A 17,576-nucleotide genomic window follows, 5' to 3' on the forward strand; every position below is an offset into this window, starting at 1 on the left:
TTGAAACCTTTTCTTATCTGCAGATTGACAAAGCTCCTTTCTATTGCTAGACGAGATGCTGACTGATTCATGAATTTTTTCCCATTTTAACAGTTTTTAATGAAAGCTATAGACAAGATGACTTTATTCCTGCATCTTCTCAATTGTTTCTTCCTTATATTTATGCTTTTCCATTGCTACTTGGCAAGATTTGGCTTTTTGTTCCAGGATCTTTGTGCGGTCTTTGCCAGTTTTAGACTGGTGATAACCACCTTGCTGGGCTGAATGCCCACATGGACAGTCCTGCCATTAGCCTTCTCCCACTGCACTTGTTCAGTGTAGATGATGTATTTCTTTCCGTAAACCTGGACTACTTTGCCAATTTGCTGCCCTCTGTAGTGCCCTTATGTAGCCTGAACTTCATCATCCTTTCAGATGGGTATGGATCGAACGTTGTACTTCTGTCTCACCTCTTAAAAAGAGAAGACATCATCTCCCTGAGAATGTGGGAAGGTGCACTGAAATGCCTTTTTCAGTTCTTACTTCTGTAAGAAGTCACCAAGGGACTGAACTTCATTTTGGCCATTTTGGTGAAGCCTTAGAAGGGAAAAGACTCATGAATGATTTTATAAAGTCATGTAGATCTTTACAATTTACTTGTTTGAATTTTTGTTATTGAACAGGTACAAAAACAGGTCTAGATTCAGCCCATCTCTGCATTGATACAGTGCCCTCACGTCCCCTCATTTCTGGACCCAATGGCCATCTCAAGAGGTCACATGGGGATATCTGCTTGTCAATTACAGTCACTTTCCAAACTTGGAAAGTAGTTCTTCCAGGGCATAGACATATCCTGATTTAATGCATTCCTCCAATTTTCATAGGATCACACCCCTTATGAGCATCCCCTTAATAGGCCAGGTTTCCTTTAACCTACCACCTGACCAAACGGACAGGCCATTGACCACTGCCTATGAGGCATTAAAAACCCAAACAATGGTCCAGTGACTAAGACTCTGTGCTCCCAGTGCAGGGGACCTGGGTTCAATCCCTGGTCAGGGAACTAGATCTCACATGCCACAACGAAGACCTGGCACAGCCAAATAAATAAATAAATAAATATTTAAGAAAAAAAAAAAAAAACCCAAACATAGGGACTTTTTAACATGGGTCAACTCCTCCATCACTGCCTGGAAAACAGCATGCAATTCAACATACCAGGCTGTTCTCTTCTTACTTTCTTCAATCAGACCGGTAGCCTTCCAACAAGAACCTTGTCCATTTATCTTGGAACGGCCATCCACAAACCAAAGTTCTCTTAGTCTGTCAGTGGAGAGTGGTGTATGCGGCACTGACCAAGAGACAGTAGAATCCATCAGCTCCTCACACGGTTCCAGAGTCAATCCTGGAGCAGTGGGGGTGTGGGAAAGTCTCCCTGCTGGTGAATTTATTTCTCCCTTGCATTCTCCCCCAAACTGAGACCCTAGATAAGCAATATCCATTTCACTATGAAACTATTCCAAATTGGGAAAGGAGTACATCAAGGCTGTATATTGTCACCCTGCTTATTTAACTTATATGCAGAGTACATCATGTGAAATTCCAGGCTGGATGAAGCACAAGCTGGAATCAAGATTGCCAGAAAAAATATCAATAACCTCAGATATGTAGAGACACCACCCTTATGGCAGAAAGCAGAGAGGAACTAAAGAGCCTCTTGATGAAAGTGAAAGAGAAAAGGGAAAAAGCTAGCTTAAAACTCAACATTTTAAAAACTAAGATCATGGCATCTGGTCCCATCACTTCATGGCAAATAGATGGGAAAACAGTGGAAACAGTGACAGACTTTATATTCTTAGGCTCCAAAATCACTGCAGATAGTGACTGAAGCCATGAAATTAAAAGATGCTTGCTCCTTGGATGAAAAGCTATGACCAACCTAGACAGCATATTAAAAAGCAGAGACATTACTTTGCCAACAAAGGTCTGTACAGTCAAAGCTATGGTTTTTCCAGTGGTCATGTATGGATGTGAGAGTTGGACGTAAAGAGAGCCAAGTGCTGAAGAATTGATGCTTTTGAACTGTGGTGTTGGAGAAGACTCTTGAGAGTCCCTTGTACTGCGAGGAGATCAAACCAGTCCATCCTAAAGGACACCGGTCCTGAATATTCATTGGAAGGACTGATGCTGTAGCTGAAACTCCAATACTTTGGTCACCTGATATGAAGAGCCAACTCACTGGAAAAGACCCTGATGCTGGGAAAGATTGAAGGTGGGAGGAGAAGGGAATGACAGAGAATGAGATGGTTGGATGGTATCACTGGCTCAGTGGACATGAGTTTGAGCAAGCTCTGGGAGTTGGTGATGGACAGGGAAGACTGGCGTGCTGCAGTCCATGGGGTCACAGAGAGTCGGACACGACTGAGCGACTGAACTGAACAGAGGAAGCTATCCTGGGCATGGCCATGTTCATTAGATTATTTTAACTCTCTAGGCCTAAGTCCCAGTAGGCATTGCTCATAGGGTTTTGCCATAAGCCCCAGCTAGGTTCCATGTAGGGTTATCTCACACAGGGCTATCATAGGGAGAATCTGCTCCCGCCAACACTCTGGCTTCTGTTGTACAATGTGTGGGCTCAGGGAATCTTCCCGGTTTCCGTTTAGCATGTCCAATTAGCATTACTTGAAGGAAAGATTTACATGTCTTCTATTTTACACGATACTAGGTAGGGGAAATATTCCTATGAGATTCAACATGGGAATACAACCCTGGAGGTCCAGTGGTTAAGGATCCACCTTCCAATTCGGGGGATACTAGTTCAATCCCAGGTAGAGGAACTAAGATCCCACATGTGGGTCAACTAAACCGGCAAGCCGAAACTACAGAGCCTGTACACTCTGGAGGCCGTATGCCACAATCAGAGAAGCCTGCACACTGCAATAAAGATCTCGTTTGTTGCAACTAAGACCTGATACAGCCAAATACATACTTTTTTTTTTCATTTATTTTTATTAGTTGGAGGCTAATTACTTCACAACATTGCAGTGGGTTTTGTCATACATTGACATGAATCAGCCATGGAGTTACATGTATTCCCCATCCCAATCCCCCCTCCCACCTCCCTCTCCACCTGATTCCTCTGGGTCTTCCCAGTGCACCAGCCCCGAGCACTTGTCTCATGCATCCCACCTGGGCTGGTGATCTGTTTCACTATAGATAATACACATGCTGTTCTCTCGAAACATCCCACCCTCGCCTTCTCTCACAGAGTCCAAGAGTCTGTTTTGTACATCTGTGTCTCTTTTTCTGTTTTGCATATAGGGTTATCATCACCATCTTTCTAAATTCCATATATATACTTTAAAAAAAAAAAAAAAAACAAGACTTCCCTGGTGGCCCAGTGGTTAAGAATCCACCTGCTAAGGCCAGGAACACGGGTTTGATCCTGCTCTGGGAGGATCCCACATGCTGTGGAGCAACTAACTCCATGCGTCACAACTACGGAGCCCATGTTCTAGAGCCTGTGAGCCGCAACTAGAGAGTGGCCACCCCTCACTGCAACTAGAAAAAGCCGGGGAGCAGCAACTAAGACCCATCATAGCCAAAAATGAAAAAAAAAAAGTAATCACTATAAAGACTTCAAACCCACCAGTTCTCCTACAAACTTTTACCTTACATTCCTTTTTTTTAAAATTGTACTTCACTGTGCATTGCGAATATTGAAAGGTTTTTTTGTTTGTTTGTTTGGTTGGTTTTTTTTTTTTTTTTTTTAGCAAATTGAAGGTTTGTGGTACCCCTGTGTGTTATATATTTATCGGCACTATTTTCCCAACAGCATTTGCTCACTTTGTGTCTCTGCCTTACATTACTAACTGCAGCCTCCATTAGGACTTCATCCACAATTCTAAATAGGAAAAGTGTTCCACTGCCAAAGGTAATATCCAGTCCCATAGAGGGAGAAACAACTTCTTTATGTAAAGCCTGTTTCAGCATTCCAACTTTCATAATCCTATCAATCATTACAAGTTTACATCCTCGTCATCTAATTGCTGCCTATGTAGGGGCTTCACCAATTGATGTGGTTTCTGTCTCAAGGAGTCCTGGAACCTTCTCGACCCTCTGACCACTTGGCCCACTCGTGCCAAAGACTTTTGGTCATCGGTGAGGGATTGAACCAAGGCCCTTTTGTCAATCTTTAACCTGATAAACCCATCTAACCACTGTACCAAGCAATGACTGGTCAGGCTTCTCATCATCATTTCTGCAATCTGACTTTTTCCTTTTGCCCTCTTCTCTCTTTTTTCATTATTTAGAGAATACTTTGTTAGTTTCTGTAATCAAATCCATGTAGATAAGACCTTCCGTATTTAATATAGATGGAAAAATTTATGTTAAATGTTTCTAGGCCAGATGGCTGCCAACTTTTTCAATTTCTCCAAAATCATCTTAGGATTTCCTTCTGCTGGGACGAGTCTCATGACTCTCCCCTTTCTGTTTCCTCTTCATTTGTTTCCTATCAATATTTGCTTATTCACCTTAATTCTTAATAACTGCTTAAATTTTTTCACTCTGTTGGGAAGTCCCTTGAATCTCCCCTCAGCCTCTTCTCATTCTCTTGTTAATTAACTTAATATTTTTATTACCATCTGTGAAACTGAGTCTTCCAAATTCCCTTACTGATTAATCTCTTAATGCAAAACTTTATTTCCCATTTCGTGCCCTCATGGATTTAGTGACTAAAGAGAGAGAACCTCAATTCTGTGCTAACTGAACATGAATCAGCCAGAGTCACGTGACTAAAATTTGGCTTCTGTCGATAACATTGTTAATGTACTTAAATTGTTATTATAGATAAAATCATCAATGTACAAACTCAGGTTGTTTCTCCAGGGCAAGATAAGCTAACAGACTCCCGAGTCATATGGACCTCCTGACCAGAGAATCCTACACCAGAGACATCCCAACTTCCAAAACTATGATTAAGAAATGTCACAAGGGCTCAGTGGTAAGAAACCTGCCAGTGCAGGAGACACGGGTTCGATCCCTGGTCTGGGAAGATCCCACATGCCATGGGGCAATCAGGTCAGGGCTCCACAACTACTGAGCCTGTGCTCTAGAGCCTGAGAGCTGAAACTACGGAGCCCGTGTGCCTCAATTCTTGAAACCCGCACGCTCTAGAGCACCTGCTCCACACAAGAGAATCCACCAAAATGAGAAGGCTTCACACACAACTAGAGAAAGTGAACGTGCAGCAACCAAGACCCAGCACAGCCAAAAATAAATAAATAAATTTTTTAAATTATTTTTTAAAAAAGAAATGTCACAAGAAATGATTAATCCCAGCTTCTTTGTTCGTCACCTTAGGGGGAAAAAAAACACAACAAAACCAGACCCTTTAATTCAAAGACCAGGTTGGAATGGATCTGAGGTTTGTCTGCCATTCCCTCGCTTGGCGCCCTGCAACAAATCCTTACCTTGCTGCAAACGGCTGTTGTCACAGCTTGATTTTCTGCACTGTGGGTACCTCAGCCCTTTACTTGGTTGCATCTGTAAGACCTATGAAGGAAAGCTGGGACAGGAAATTCAATAAAGCTTCCTGCACTGTATTTTTGTTTTGCAACAATTGCATTACATGGCGTGCCCGTGTGAAAGGGTCTCTTCTAACCACAGCATTTACCATGACCTGGGTAATGGGCCTGTTCATCAGGTAAATATCTGAGTCATCACAAAGCCCACTGCACATGGTTTACATTCATATATATCAGCTGCTTCACTTGGGGTGTTCATTTGGCGTCCATGGGCTTCCCAAGTGGCGCTGTGGTAAAGAATCTGCCTGCCAATACAGGAGATGCGGGTTCGATCCCACCACAACTACTGAGCCTGTGCTCTAGATCCCGGGAGCTGCCACTACAAAGCCTACATGCCCTAGAGCTTGTGCTCCATAATAAGAGAAGGGAGAAGTGAGAAGCCTGAGTACCACAACTAGAGAAAGCCCAGGTGCAGCAACGAAGACCCAACACAGCCAGAAATGAATAAATAAAAAACGGTAGTGATTGATCGTGTAAGTTTAAGACTGCTTTGCTGGAACTTTTTATAAGGAACCTCAAATGGACTTTAAAAAACTCTCGAGGCCAGGAAGGTCAAGCCAAAGTCCAGCAGTCCTTCAAGCTCTTGGGTCACAGCTGAGTCTATACCGGGCCATAGCTGAGTCTATGCATCTCTCTCTCACGTTTATTTATTAGCTAAGTCTTTGGGTATCTCAGAGCCACACCAGTACCTAAAAGGATCTGTCACTTGGTTGGAGATCACGCAATATTTAACAGTTTGCCTCACTGCATAAAAATTTTCTGGACGTTTTGGCAGGTGAACTGCTGTCAACCTAACTCGTTCTGTGACCAACTTATTCCGCCATATGTGACACTGGGATCTTTGATTTAGGGGGCAGGAAACTGCTTGATCCGTTCCCACCATTTTTTGCAACTTTTTGGCTTCTGAGATTCCCAGCAGTCTTTATCTCTTGTGCTCACTAACAGAAACCAACAGTAAGTGAGGACCTAGAACTGTGGACACCACCAGTAGTCAAAAGACAAGGGGCTGGTGGAGGGGACTTTCCTGGTGGTCCAGTGGTTAAGAATCTACCTTCCAATGCAGGGAACACGGGTTCAATCCCTGATCAGAGAACTAAGATCCCACCACCCAAGGGGCCACTAAGCCTGCTTGCTGCAACTAGAAGACCCAGTACAGCCATTTTTTTTTCCATTTATTTTTATTAGTTGGAGGCTAATTACTTTACAACATTGCAGTGGTTTTTGTCATACATTGAAATGAATTAGCCATGGATTTACATGTATTCCCCATCCCGGTCCCCCCTCCCATTTTTTTTTTTTAAAGAGGCATTCTTCAAAAAAAAAAAAAAAAAGCTAGGGACTGGGGAAAGGGTTGAACCAGCAGTCTTCAAGGAATGGGGACTGCAAAGAATGGGGAACTAAAGACTAAACTGCCAGCAGTTCCCAGCGTGGAGTCTGAGGTCAGAATGAAGGGCTGAGTTTAGAAGGTACTGCAGGCTGGCCAACCTTGAGCCTCTTTTCTGGGAGACTCTGGAGCTATCTGAGCCCAAGTGGCATCAAGGCCATGCCCCTTCTTGGGGGGAGGGGCACTCATCCCTCCAACACTGACCAGTCCATGTTCACGAGTTCCAACATGCAGACATTTCATTCCCAACTCAATTCCGGAAAGCTGACTCAGATTCTCAGCTGAACTGCTTCATTTCGTCTGTAGAAATGAAGGTGATGGAGAGGCAAGGGCAGCTTATGCTATGTGCTCCAAAGCCAGACTTTTAGAAAGGGAATTGGATTCCTAACATCAAGTTGGTGTGTTCAGAAGTTACACTTCGAGTGATGGGGAGCCACCGAAGATGGATGAAGATGAGCGCCTGGCGTGGAACTGTATTTTAGAGAGGTCATCAGTGGTTAGCAGACAAACAGAGACTGGAAACTGAGGCTCTTGTCCATGGATTTCTAGGTAGAAATTCCAAGTCAGGGCCTCAGAGGGCACAGCAGGGATCCTGTCCTGGGATTTCCAGTTGGAGCCTTGATAAGACCAATGCCCCCTCCCCGGTAAGGTGATTTATGCAAACACACTGCATCCTCCCAAAGGCAGAAAGTGGTTGATCCCAGCTCCCCTCGCTTGGAATGCTTTTTCCCCATCAGGCCTGACTGGGGTGAGAGTAAGAAGGCCAGGGAACCTCTCAGCGCAGATCCAAAGGACAACAGGAGGTAGTATCTTATTGCACAACTTGGGGGGTCTCCTGTTTCATTTTCTAGGACAGTCTGTCCATTTGCTCCCTTCATTATTTCCTTGCGCTGACGTTTGAAGAAACCAAACTGCTGAGGGAGGAAGGAGAAAGAAAATTGCTGGGGGTCAGTGTAGGAACCCCACCTGAGTCTGCCCAGGCCCATCTGGAGACCCGGTGACCAGGCTGGCCCCTCCCTGGCTGGCTGGTCTCACTTCTGCTCCACTCACTCCCTTGCCAGCATTATCCAAATTCTAGACCCTCAGAAGGGCTCCCCCAGACACCTCAGCTTGATCGTGAGTGCCTCCATCCAGAAAGTCACAACTGAACAATCCCACTGAGCTGTAGACTCAACAGGCGTGGTGTGTCCCGCTTGTGGGTCCCCTGCAAACAAGTGTGACAACCCCAGCATACACGCCAGCATGCAGGCTCCCAGCTTGCACTTGCCTGGGCTGAGGGGTGTGCAGGACCGAAGGAGAGTGCGAAACCCTGGGCAGGAGGACGTCACCCAGGAGGCCTGTGGTGGACCGGCAGTGGGGGTGGGGTGACCCGGGTTAAGCCACCTGGGCCTGCTTCATGTCACAAGTGCATAGATCTCTCAAAAGCAGGGGTTTGCGTCTGGTGTTGATGACACACAATAGGGGCCCAATATCTCTTTGTTGAATGACAGGTGAATTTACAGAAAGTCATCACAGCACCTTGCCCGGAACACAGCAGCTGCTAGGAAGGTATTTGTTGAAGGAAGGTGTCTGCTCAAGTCCCTGACTTGACCCCTTAGCGTCATACACCATGTGCGCCCCTCCCTGGGCAGCATGGAAGCCCTTTTCCTTTCATCCAACTTTTCCCTGATCTCCAGCCCCTGCAACCAGCAGGTCATCTCCTTCTGTCCTTCCCAAAGGAGCCTGGGAAAGGAAGGAGGGATGGTTATAAATGCCCCGCTGGGTGTCAGTCTGTTCTTGGGATGAGGAATCATCCTGCCCTGATGCCAAGGGTTAAGCCCAAAGCCTGTCAATGTTTGGCTGAAGCCTCTCCACCTCCATGACATGAGGCCCAGGGGCCCCCTCCCCACCTCCTCAGAAACTCACACGGCCTCAGGACACAGAACCTCAGGGAGATCCCTGATGAGATTCTGCCTTGCATCAGGGTAACATGCTCCCCCATAAGGCGGTAAGAACCTTGAAAACAAGGTCACATCTCAGGCATCTTAGGGGACCTGGGACAATCTTGAGGCTTTTTTAAAAATACTGATTTATTAATTTGGCTGAAACAGGTCTAAGTTGCAGAAGGTGAACTTTTTAGTTGTGGCATGTGGGATCTAGTTACCTGATCAGGGATCCAACCTGGGTTCCCTGCACTGGGACACAGTGTCTTAGCTACTGGACCACCAGGCAAGTCTAATCTTGAGGCTTTTAAGAAAGCCTTCTGAGAACTTTAGCCTCTAATAGATGTAGGATGTATTGATAATAATTTCACAATTATTATTATCATCAATAGCCCACAATAAGCACTTGATTGATTAGTAAGTGCTGCTGGTAGTGACATCTACCAATTGAGAGGGTGGCAATAAAACTTAAACTTGGCCACTGTTCAGCTCCTAAAGAAAGAGAGAATTCCTCCTGCCCCCACACCGTGATGGGCAAGGACCCCTTGAAGGTCATGATGTGGCACCTGCTGATCACGGTGTAGACGGCATACTTCATGGGCAGCTCCAGCTGGAAGGCAGCCTGGGGCTGTTATTCTCACCGGAAAAAGAGGAGGATCCCAGCTGGCAAGTTCCCCAGGGGAGGAGACTGAGAGGGAGGGGGCGCTGCCCTGGGCCTGGCCCAGCTCACCTGCTCACATTGGCGGCAAGAAGCAGCTGGTCTTCCGGGGTGGCCGTGGGGGCGATGTGAAAGGTGACCTTGAAGGTGATCTGGGGAGGAGGCAGAAATAGGAGGAGGTCACCGAGGAGGGCACCACGTTGGGGCCTGGGAGGAGGTGTGGGCAGAAGTGAGGCTGACCTGGGTCACATTTACTTTATTTCATTCCAATCTTAGCCAGTCCTGACCACACATAAAATCCCTTTCCAAAGATTTCTTTTTCATAAATCTTTTTTTTTTTTTTTTTTACTCAAAACACACATCCTACTTTTCTTGCATACAGAGATGTTTTCTCTATTACTTCTTTTGGCTTTAATCACATACATTAGAATTTCTAACCTTTACAAATCTTTAATTTTTACTGAAAATTAAAAAGCAAGCAATCATGAACTGTCTTCTCCATTAGCATTTTGGGGATTGGCAGACTTATAAGTACTTTTTATAATTTCTAGAAATAGGTGCTTTCTCATAGAAAAGTTCTCAGCACGGCACACAAATATTTTAAGTTTTCAGGTAAAACGAAGCCAAAAGTATATAAACCTGTGTTCCATAGTCAATGTTTCAGTATTTTATCTTATTTGAGAATGATCTAGATAGTCAATTACTAGCCATCACTTAGAGTTTCCCAGGTGGCACTAGTGTTAAGAACCCACCTGCCAATGCAGGAGACATAAGAACATCTTTGAACTAGGAAGATCCTTTTGAGGAAGGCAAGGCAACCCACTCCAGTATTCTTGCCTGGAGAATCCCATAGACAGAGGAGCCTGGTGGGCTACAGTCCATAGGGTCACAAAGAGTCAGATATGACTGAAGCGATTTTGCATGCAAGCATCATTTGCTTTAACTTAGCATATCTTTAAGGTTTCAGGTTACCAAAAAGATTTGGAGAAACTATTTTAAAAGTTCGCCTAGAAACTTTTTGTTTCACTTACAACCATTTAGATCATTTGTTTAGATTATCTATGTAAATATTGTCATACCAAGGTATTTTTCTTGCTGACAAATTTTGTGACAGAGAAACATGAACTTTTTTGATTAATAAACCCAGTTGAATGGAATAAAAGTTGTATGTCTACATGATACGTGTTGATCACTGTTGATCACTCTAAAGACATGCTTGTTTTAATTTAACCACAAACCATAAACTAGCTTTTGTTTAGTCAAGATTAATCTCACATCAAGTAAACGTGAAATTCATTTGGGCAAGTTTCTGTTAAATTTAAACTCATGTTAGTGCTTTTTATTTTTAAATCAATTAAATAGAGCTCTTTTACAAATTAATTTTAGTAATACCAACTGCAGGTGAAAATAGCACATATCTACAACACATATATAGATACTTATGAACACACAGACATGCAAGAAGAAACCTTGCAGTTTCAGTTTAATATTTTAGTCGTGAAACAGGCATAAGAATATAAAATGTACTAGTTATAAAACAAGTTAGATCTAAGTCATTTTTCTATCAGATAGAGTAAGTTAAGATTACCAACTCAGATGGCTAAAACCTTTCACTAATATTTGTGGAGAAACACTTAAAAGATTTTTTTATTACCTCTTTTTCGTTCTGTTCTCTTTCTGATAAGAAGTTCCTCCCCACAGTTTCCATTTCAAAGAATTGGTTATCCAGTCCTAGAGAAAATGAGGCCAAAAATTTATATTACAAAGGCATAGAAAAAACGTCCAAGTTTTCTTCAAGAAATTTTGGGATATTTCCCTGTTATCAAAGTCCTAGAGTAATTATTATTTAAACTTTCCTTCTTTTCTTAAGTGTAGGACACATTCTGTCTCCAGTGTCCCAATCTCTTACAGTATTTGTAAGCATTTAAAGATGACAGATTTCCCTGAGGATCCAATGATTCAGACTCCACGCTTCCAGGGGAAGGGGTGCACGTTCAATCCCTGGCCAGTGAATTAAAATCCCATGGACCACTCAGTACTGCCAAAAGGTTTAAAAACTTAAAAATAAATAAATAAAAATGAAAAAGAAGACTTTGAGGGATGGTAAAGTTTTCTAGAGTTGCATTCACAGTTTTATAAAGATGTGTAAGATAAAGGCAGCTTCTTTATTAAGTACTTAGCTCAGGCGGTAAAGAGTCTGCCTGCAATGCAGGAGACCAGGGTTCGATGCCTGGGTTGGGGAGATCCCTTGGAGAAGGAAATGGTAACCCACTCCAGTATTCTTGGCTGGAGAATTCCATGCACAGAGGAGCTTGGCAGGCTACAGTCCATGGGGTTGCAAAGAGTCAGATATGACTGAGTGACAAACCCTTCACTTCACTTAAACGATATCATAGCTTGATAAGCCCACCCAACTACATTATCCCCAACTTGTCTACTCCCTCTGGGTATATAGCTTTATTTTAGTTTAGGGAAGAAGGCCTAAAAAAATTCCTATCAGCCTCTGAATATCAGCTTCTAATCTCTGGCAACTTTAAAAACATATTATTTTTAATTTTAGTTCCCACTTGGCTGTTTAAGAGAATAATGTAGTAGTTTACCAGAAAATCTCTCAGGGTCTCGTCAGCTCTGGATGGGAGCCCTCCTTCAACACCATTAGCTTGGTGGAGTTTTGTTTATGGCCTTGTAGTCTCTTCAGAGTGGAAAGACAATTCAGATAGAGGATTAGAATAAGATATCAAATTAAAGGAGGAAAGGGACTCCCCTGGATGGTCCAGTGGTTAAGACTCCATGCTTCCACTGCAGGGTGCATGGGTTAAATCACTGGCCAGGGAACTAAGAACCCACATGCCACTTGGCCAAAAAAAAAAAAAATTAAAGGCGGGGAAAAGGGAGCAGTAGGATCCATCTCATAGTCTTTTAAGCATCTTATTTCTTCAATATTTTATTAGTTTCTTGCAACGAAACTTTCAAGGAAGCTATTTGAGGATTCAAAGTATTCTTCTGGGAGCGTCTATATACCAATTAAAATGGGTATCATATTCTGTTTGACTTAAGAACTATTACTTTTTTTTAAACACAATTTTTAAAGGTTGTACTCCATTTACAGCTGTTACAAAATATTGACTCTATTCCCTCTGTTGTAGAATACATTCTTGCAGCCTCATAGCTAGTAGTTTATACCTCCCACTCTGCCACCCTTATATTGCCATTCCACCGTCCCCCACACTGGTAACCACTAGTTTGCTCTCTGTATCTGGAGTTTTACCCTCATTTGCAGCTAGTCTTGTTTCAGCAGAAGGCTAGTGTGGTCAGCTGACTTGTGTGGTCAGTTGCTCAGTCATGTCTGATTCTTTGCAATCCCATGGACTGTAGCCCACCAGGTTCCTCTGTCCATGGGATTGTCTAGGCAAGAATACTGGAGTGCGTTGCTGTTTTCTCCTCCAGGGGATCTTTCCCACCCAGGGATAGAACTCACGTCTCTCAAGTCTCCTGCACTGGCAGGCGGATTCTTTACCACTGAGCCACCATCTCATTACATAGACATGATGGATTAAACCATTAGTCATGGGTGATTGAACTCAGTCTCCAGCTCTTCTCCCCTCTTGAAGCTGAAGGATGGGGCTGGAAGTTCCAAACACATAATCATGTGGTGTCTCCACTGGCTACCAGCCCCCATATTTAGTTGCTTTCCAAAAGTTGCCTCATTAACATAACTATCTTTATCTCTCACTATCTTGGCACCCACAGCATCAGGCCTGGCAGAAAGTACTTCCATGGCAACGTGTGGGTGGCAACTCAAGCAAATATTTGAGTATCTTTTTGCCAGTTGCCCTAATTGTTGTTTAAAAATGAGTGAAAAACAAAAGACTTCTGCTGAGACAAGTAAGACTACAATTGAAGCAAAATTGGAAGTTTTACAGTCGCTGGAACAATTGACCTCAAGCCTTGCTTGTGAAGAGAAGTCTGAAATTAAAGGTGACATATAAAATGTGATACATTCAAGAATGTTTCTAAAACATGAGGTGTGATGAAGATGGAGGAAATGAAGAGAATTTTAGATTTTTGGATTGAGGAAGATTGTCAAAAAAATCATCCCTGGACTTCCCTGGTGGTGTAGTGGTTAGGAATCTGCCTGCCCATGCAGAGGACGCAGGTTCGATCCTTGGTCCCAGAAGACTTCACATGCTGTGCAGGGCAACTAAACTACAGCGCCTGCACATGCTCTGCAGCAAGAAAAGTCACTGCAATGAAAAGCCTACCCAGGGCAACTAGAGAAACCCTTGAGCCGCAAAATTAAATAAATAAATTCATTTGAAAAACTAAAAAAAAAAATTTTAATTATTTTTGTGGTTCCAAACACAGAGAGAAGTTCCCAGGTCCGCAGAAGTGATGACGGGGAGCTGTTTGTTACTGACCCCTGAGCACAAGAGGGAGAAGACTATTGCTCAACTTGGGCTTGACCATCTTTGTAGGAAGTACAGTCAGCAATCATGATCTTCAGCCCCATTCCCTACAAGGGCATCAGCAATGCCCTTCTTAGCATCTAATTAATTTCTTCCCACAGTTAAATGTCACTTTAAGTAAATAAAGCTAGAATTTTTGTTAGAAAATTATTTGATATTGTCTCTACAGGATTCCTCATATCCCTGGGGGTTCTGTTCCAAGACCCTCCATGGCTACCTGCAACCTTGTAGAGTTCTGAGCTCTCTGTATTATATGTTTTTCCTATACTTACATACTCGTTGGGCTTCCCTGGTAGCTCAGATGGTAAAGAATTGGGAAGATTCCCTGGAGAAGGAAACGACTACCCACTCCAGTATTCTTGCCTGGAGAATCCAAAGGACAGAGGAGCCTGGTAGACTATAGTCCACGGAGTCGCAAAGAGTCAGACACAGAGACTTTCACTTTCACTTTACATACCTGTGATAGAGTTTAATTTATAAATTAGGCCCAGTAAGAGATTAACGATATTTCCCCCACTATATAGACAGGACCTCAATCAATCTTGTGCCCCAGTGTTTATGAGGGTCCATCCAAACATTAGATTTTTAATCTTTGATAGTATGATATTACAAAGAAATTGCTTTTCTTCTGTTATTGTTCAGCTCAGGCATCTTCACATAGGCTTAAACGTCACTAGTCATTTGTGTTATTTCATTTTCTTCTGTTTTTTTTTTTTTTTTTTTATTTCTCTCAGAATAGCAATGTCTTTGTTACTGGTTTCTAAGAACATATTTATTTAATTATTTTTAGATTTTTTTTTAATGTGGATCATTTTTTAAGTCTTTATTGCATTTGTTACAATATTACTTCAGTTTTATGCTTTGGTTTTTTGGCAGCGAGACATGTGAGATCTTAGCTCCCCGACTGGGGATCGAACCCTCACCCCTTTCATTAGCTTAACCACTGGACCACCAGAGAAGTTCCATAAGTCCCATTTATGACTGAGGATGTTAACCATTTGTCATGCAATGCAAATGAAATACTGTGTTTTATTGCCATCCAGAGATTAACAACAGTAACTAATAATAAAATAGAACAATTTTAACAGTTTACTGTAATAAAAGTTAGGTGAATATGGTCTCTTTCCCTCTCAAAATACCTTGTTATTAAGATTCAGTGCCTTATATCCCCAGTGATAATGTTTACTGCAATGTCATTTATCCTGAAAAAGTGAGTGTAATTTCTTTACTGTGGCTTATATTTTTCATCTTCATGATTACTTTTGTCCCATTTTAAAGCTTTGTTTTGGAACTTCCCTGCAGCTCACATGGTAAGGAATCTGCTTGCAATGCAGGACACCTGGGTTCGATCCCTGGGTCAGGAAGATCCTCTGGAGAAGGGAATGGCTACCCACTCCAGTATTCTTGCCTGGAGAATCCCAGGGACCGAGAAGCCTGGTGGGCTACAGTCCTTGGGCTCACAAAGAGTTGGATATGACTGAGGGGCCAAAAACACAATGCTTTCTCTTAGGGTAACAGAACTTAAATTTTTGTTTGTTTGCACTTACCAATTTCTTTCCTATAAGTCTGTTGTAGTCATTTTATTTGAAACATAGCTCTTATAAAGAAAACATAATGGTAAAACAAATTTTTAAAATTCTTTTTATTTATTTAATTTATTTGGCTGCACCAGGTCTTTAGCTGTGGCATGTGGGATCCAGTTCCCTGATCAGGGACTGAACCTGGGCCACCTGCATGGGGGGCATTGGCGTCTTAGCCACTGGACCACCAGGGAAGTCCCTAATTGCAGAAGTTTTCAAAAGCCTTTTCCATCTTAACTAGGGGCTTACCATGCACCATGGCCGTAATTTTTGCAGTTGGAGGTGCGACAACAAAACTAACACAAATTTTTTTTTCCTTTTTCACAATTTCACAGGTAGAAGAGGTGTACTTGTTGTAGGTTTTAGCAGCCTCAGCATATGATTTTTCTTCCTTTTCTTAGTCAAGAATGTTCACCTTTTCACTTAAAAAAGTACTTTGCAGCTTCTCTTTGGCACATCTGAAGTGCCAGGGTCACTCCTCTTGCACAATGGGGCCATTTTTAGTAAAAAAAAAAAAGTCACTTGAACCCAAGCACTGGGATACCTCATCAATCTGATAACTGAGCTGGCTACTATTAATAAGTGACTAATGGGCAAGATATGCTGGACCAGTGATGATTCACGTCCTTTTCGAGTTGCAGTAGATGGTAGGAGATTGTGTCACATAACTCAGAAAAGGGTGCAATTTTAAACATATGAATTATTTCTGAAATTTCTTATTTCATATTTTCTTGGAAATCGAACCAAGGGTAAGGGGTGTACTACCTTACTCGACATTTAATCTACATTTTAAGTGCTTCAAATGACTGTCACATATATACATGAGACAGTATGTCCCAGTTAGGGACTTTTGTCACGTATTTTAACCTTCTAGGTCTCCTCCTGGGCTTTTTGAGAGATATTCATTTATTGTGGAATGTTAAAGACACACACGGGGAATTCCCTGGTGACCTAGTGGTTAGGATTTGGTGCTTTCACTGCAGAGGCATGAGTTCAGTTCCTGGATGGGGAACACAGCCTGGCCAAAATACAAACAAACACATATACGCAGATTCGGTTACCAAAGGAGAAAGGAGGGGAGGCAATAAAATTAAGAGTTCAGGATTAACATATACACCCTACTATATATAAAATAGATAACCAACAAGGTCCGACTGTATAGCATTATAGGGAACTATAGTCAATACTTCATAATAACTTATAAGGGAAAAGAACCGGAAAAAAAATAGATGTCTATGTATGTATAACTGAATCATTTTGCTATACCTTAAAGTAACACAACATTGTAGATCAACTATACTTCAATGGAAACACACCGGAGAAAGAGAGAAATCTACAGAGAAAATAACAACCATCCATGTATTTACCCCTCCCCAGGCAATGGCACCCCACTCCAGTACTCTTGCCTGGAAAATCCCATGGATGGGGGAACCTGGTAGGCTGCAGTCCATGGGGTCGCTAAGAGTCGGACACGATTGAGCGACTTCACTTTCAGTTTTCACTTTCATGCACTGGAGAAGGAAATGGCAACCCACTCCAGCATTCTTGCCTGGAGAATCCCAGGGACAGGGAGCCTGGCGGGCTGCCATCTATGGGGTCGCACAGAGTCGGACACGACTGAAGTGACTTAGCAGTGTAACAGATGTTAAAATATTGTGTGTTGAATGTTAAATTTAACACGTTAGACATCCCCACCCCTCGAGAGGCCATCACTCTTCTGATTTCCAGCTTCCTATATTAATTTCACCTGTTCCTATGAAAGGATTCTTATTATGCAGTCCTAGTGTCTGTCTTCTTCCACTTATGACAAAGTTGAAATTCATCCATGTTGTTACCCATACCTTTGGTCAGCTCTCTTTTATTGCTGACTAGTAAATACACTATAGGAATTTACCAGTGTGCTTGTCCATTCTCCTCTTGCTGGGTTCTGCTTCTTTATTCTTTAAAAAAGATTTTTTTTAAAAAAGTATTTTTTAGCCGTGCCACCCAGCATGTGGGA

At 42.6% G+C, this 17,576-nt stretch overlaps 1 pseudogene; it reads right to left on the minus strand.

The window, feature by feature from the left end:
* LOC110122732 (large ribosomal subunit protein uL24 pseudogene) lies at window positions 1-556 on the minus strand (annotated as a pseudogene).
* Between the last annotated feature and the right edge of the window lie 17,020 nt (window positions 557-17,576).

The sequence above is a fragment of the Odocoileus virginianus genome, chromosome 33 (assembly GCF_023699985.2).
Source record: "Odocoileus virginianus isolate 20LAN1187 ecotype Illinois chromosome 33, Ovbor_1.2, whole genome shotgun sequence".
NCBI classification, from domain to species: Eukaryota; Metazoa; Chordata; class Mammalia; order Artiodactyla; family Cervidae; genus Odocoileus; species Odocoileus virginianus.